We start from the raw sequence: 5,179 nt of genomic DNA on the forward strand, positions 1-5,179 counted from the left end.
GAGCCTTCTTCAACAACACCTGCCCGGCCTCACCTGGCTGCAACACAGCAGTCCCGGCCGTCTCCTAACTCAACTACAACTGGGCCTCCTCCCCGTCTCTACTCAGACGCTGTCAGACCTTGTGCCCCCCACCAGTGCCCCCCCACAACCCCCCTTCGGTGACACGACACAGATCATATCCCTCTTATACGAATTTACCAACTGCATTGAAAGACTCTTTGATGCACTCTGTACCGCCATCTCCAACCCACACAGACTATCCCTGCCTCCAGCTGCTGCCCAGTTACCCCCCTCTTCTGGTTTGACACAACCTGGTAGCCCCCCCTGTGTGCCCCTCATGCTCATGGCCTACTCCACCGCTGCCTGGCACCACTGCTGGCGTCCACACCGAGCCTGAGCCTGCCCCGTGCTCGGCTGCCCCGTCCACCCACCGCGCGCTCATGGACCCGAGGACACCACCCCCGGCCCCCTGCCCCCCACCGGCGTGCCGGCACCCGGGGCCCATCCACTCCAGTTCTCCACATCAACTGACCACCCTGCGGACATGCTAGTGGACTACTATCTACGCCAAGAAGGACGTCCCCTACCAACCTCTCGACGTCCCCCTTGAAGCCGACACTACCTACACGCCATCACAATCACACTATAAGGTATGTCCCACAATATTGCCAATGCCTGGCACTTGACATTATTAGGGACCTGCCACGCTTTGCCATAAACAGATAAATTGTACCAGGAAATTTCCCCCCCACACACTCATCATTCTGTCACTTTATGTAACTTGCTGACAAAACCCATGACCCTTCAGGCTTTTACGCCCTTAATACATGAGTCATAAAGGCAAGCATGAACTCCGCATCCTTCCCAGATGGGCACTGTAAACGCTTCTGCTTCACCTTGCACAGGATGTAAGGGGGTGCCCAATAAACTAGCCCCCTCCGGGGCAATATAAAAAACATCTCATATCCGGATTACAACCAACACCAGCTTAATCAGCTCATCTGACCATAGTTGACCTGCAGAGACCAGCACTCACAGCAAGTGTATATGTGTGTGTGCTCGAAACATACTAGTCATGTATAGGATGTCAAATTTCAGAGGTCTGCGGAAGCAGATATCAGACTGTTACATCTTGCAAATGCAAATGTGGATGTCAAACATTTATATCTTGTCGATACGGATGTCCGACTTTTACATCCTCGCGGATACGGACGTTTGTTTATACATTAGATATACTGTAAATCAATAAAATATGATAATTGAATTGAACCTTAAAATATTAAAATGATTTTGTTAATTCATTCATTATAAATATTAGCATCCACTGAGACTGCCACTGAATCAGTCTACAGTAACTGCGACGGCTTACTGTACTGGTCCAGTACGGGTCGACGGATCCTCTCGTGAATTTTCCACTTCCAGTAATGTAAATTTCCGATGTTTGTAAGACATTCAAGAATTAGAATTTATTTTTTTTTTGTTGCACAAAACATCCCAATAAATTAGTATTCTTGATAATGTCTTTAGACTCTTTACAAACATAAGAAATGTACACTCTGGGAAGCACAAGAGTTACTACTCACACTCAGTACTATATGGTAACTGTCTCAGTCGCGTTTGCAGTTACCACGCTTGATCCTGTTTGGCTTATAAAATTCCACATGTCAAGTGCAAAAATAAAATTTTAATTAATTCTCCAAGTTTCTGTACTTGTTGAGAGTAAATTTATAAGAGAGAGAGAGAGAGATACAAGCGACTTAGGCAAGGTTTACACAATTTTATACATCCGCAACATCCTCATTCCAGAGGTGAGGATGAGGGTGTTGATTTCAATGCAAATGCGGATTTTGATTTTAATGTGGATGCTCCTCGGATACAGATGCGGATGTGACATACATAACTAAGACATACACATCTTCATCTCCCCAGGGAGTGAACAACAGCAGTAACGTCATCACCGACGCCATTTTGAAACGTCATAACAAACAGCCATCTTTGAAGTATCATGTTTCAACACGTGACCGTAACCTAGACAGTGGATCAGCTGGCCGAGACATATACCAAGCTGCAATCATACCTACAAGTATACTGTAGGTATTTTACAAACAATCATCACACAGTACACGTCGTGATAAGTTACTAATAATTAAATGCCCTGTAACAATTACTTAAAAGGTCAACACTTAATTATCACACAATCTATAATCACATTACCTTATTGTGAATGAATTGGCAAACTGATTAAATACCTTTACAAGTCATTCATCAAAGTGACACTTCACAGCTGAAGCAATTATCACTTGAGAAAATTCCTGCAGACATTTCTGTTGAGTTTAGTAAGCAGTGTACATCAAGCATAATAATTTAATACTCACAAGCCTTAACGGTCAGTAATTCACATTAATTACTATTGTATTCATATACTTTGCATGAGTAAACTCTTCGAGTTGAAACACATGTTACAAAATGATAGAAGCATATACGAAGTACTCATCTGAACAGTTTTACAGTGAGAAATACTTTCTAGCCATAGCAACAGATGTATGTACGGGTATTAACAAACCAACGACTACTGCAATTCACAGAAAGTGTGTAAGACGTTAAATAATGCATGATAAATGTGTAATGTCAAGACAAAGTCGCAATGACTCGTATTCCAACTAATAGTACGTCCTGGGGGGAGAGTGAAGGGGGGGGGGGGTATATCAACAGTCAATGACCAAAAGGTTTGAGCTCTGGGGCTGAAGGAACTGGCCTTAGAAAGGAAGGACTGTCTAGTCTTATGAGTCATAGACGCTGGGTTTGGGTGGGGTGGCGCCCCATTGTCGCTCCCATTGTTTAAGTCAGACACCAGTTAATGACCAAATAAAAAAACTGCTTCATGCAATACGGGACACTGAGCTTGAATAAGAATCAGCATTTTAAGACGTCCTGGTCACTGTATTTTAATTTTAAGACCGTTCAATTTGGACATTACTGTTGAGGTGATTTAACAATTCTAGTTCCATTCAAAAGCTAGTATTCAATTTGATTTTTTATAACCATTTTAAGAAGTCGGTGATGATGGGCTTAAGAATTTAAGACACTATAAGTACAAAATCCAGCAACCTTGAGGTCAGACAACAATATAGTGATTGACTACTTCTCCATAACGTTACCCACCACCTTCGTACCAGTGAAGTTATTTAATAATTCTTCATTGATTTTAGTGCTTTCTTTTATCATTCACTACTTCAGCTTTCATAATATTGTTCCGCTGGTTAATTCCCAGTTAACCAGGTTGGTACACATATAATATATATTTGGCTTTTAGTAACGAAACCCAATTGAAGTTTCTTGTTTTATTAAAAAAGTAATATGTATATAATTCCTGAGTGTAGATCAACCATAAGTTCCACTATTTATGAGTGTGATGAGAAAGGGACGGCGTTTATGTATATAAACGTGAATCAACGTCTGTTCGATATTAGTTGGTGTGAGTGACTGACTAAGGGCGTAGCATTGGTGCGCGCTTACATAGATGCTGACGTTTGGGCTTCTCCCTCTTGGAAGCTACCTTTTACATGTTCAGTTCATGTCCTCCTCATAGGAAGTGGGAAATCACAGGGGATAAATCTGAATATAAATCAGATGTAAATAACCCATTTATATAATACTTCTGTTGATGAGACAGGGGCTATTACATCGCTCGGTCACCACCGGCCAAGCTCCGTGAGGCCTAAATAAGCTCACAGAGTACAGTACATCTTATTATCCTGGCCATACCAATCTGAATTCCGGAAGGTCGCTTCCATACTCTTGGCGCACTTTCCCAGCAATATCCACTGCCATTGGCCCAACTGGGACCTGCCCCCAAAAATTCCAATGAGGGTGCGCTTGAATTTCTCATAGCTAGGGTCCGTTAAACCATACGCATTTAAATGATTTCCAGCATATGATCCCTGCGTAATGTGGGAACGCACAAATGCCTTTTTCTCTTCATCACTGGTAATTCTTGCAGTGCGCATGGTGTCTTCACATGCACGAATAAAATGCACTACTCGAAAATCATCCTGACCCGTAAAATTACGAACATAGTCGCCACGCTGCATTATATGAACAACATTATCAGGGTTAGTTGATGTGGTAGCATTATTGGGTAGAGTGTTAGAATAAGCCATTTTAGTGTTAGAAGTTAGTAAGACAGTACGTTTTTTACTCCTAACGGAAGATTCAGTTAATGGGAGCATTTAGTAACGAAACCCAATTGAAGTTCTTGTTTTCTTAAAAAAGTATTATGCATATAATTCCTGAATGTAGATCAACCAAAAGTTCCACTATTAATGAGTGTGATTAGAAAGGGACGGCGTTTATGTATATAAAAGTGAATCAACGTCCGTTCAATATTAGTTAGTGTGAGTGACTGACTAAGGGCGTCGCATTGGTGCACGCTTACATAGATGCTGACGTTTGGGCTTCTCCCTCTTGGAAGCTACCGTTCACGTGTTCAGTTCATGTCCTCCTCATAGGTAGTGGAAAATTACAGGGGATGAATCTGTATATAAATCAGATGTAAATAACCCATTTATATAATACTTTTGTTGATGAGACAGGGGCCATTACATCATCAGTGTACATAGTTTTTAATCTAGTTTTTATAATTATAGCTGTCGAATGAGGAAATAATAATAGTAATGAAGTTGACAGTAAAAATGATATATTCGCTAGCATACGTTTACATTTATTTCTCACATTATAATATCGAAGTTATGAAACATAAGTCAGACTTTTACCTTTCTCTTCTATAATTACATGTTGTTTTCTTGAAAAACATACTCGTGTCAATAACAGTATAAACAAAAGTATACCTGAAAACAAATAAGCTCTTTGAGCATTTCACACATTGTACAAGATTGCATCCAATTCTAAGATTCTATTACAACCTTCCCAAATCTAAATTGCAAGCCATATGTAATTTAAGAAAACTATATAATTTACAGTGTAACTTGAAATACAAGAGTTGACAGTATGAATAATATATTTTGCAGCAGAACTTTTCATTTGTCTTACATATTACAATATAGGAAAGTATGAAGGATAAGTCAGCTTTTTACGTTTCCCTTCTGCAACTTCATGCTATTTTCTTAATTAACTTGTGCATGTCAAACACACTAAAAACAAAACTATAAACACACTATAA

This window comes from Homarus americanus, unplaced genomic scaffold (assembly GCF_018991925.1).
Source record: "Homarus americanus isolate GMGI-L3 unplaced genomic scaffold, GMGI_Hamer_2.0 scaffold4511, whole genome shotgun sequence".
Classification (NCBI taxonomy): Eukaryota; Metazoa; Arthropoda; class Malacostraca; order Decapoda; family Nephropidae; genus Homarus; species Homarus americanus.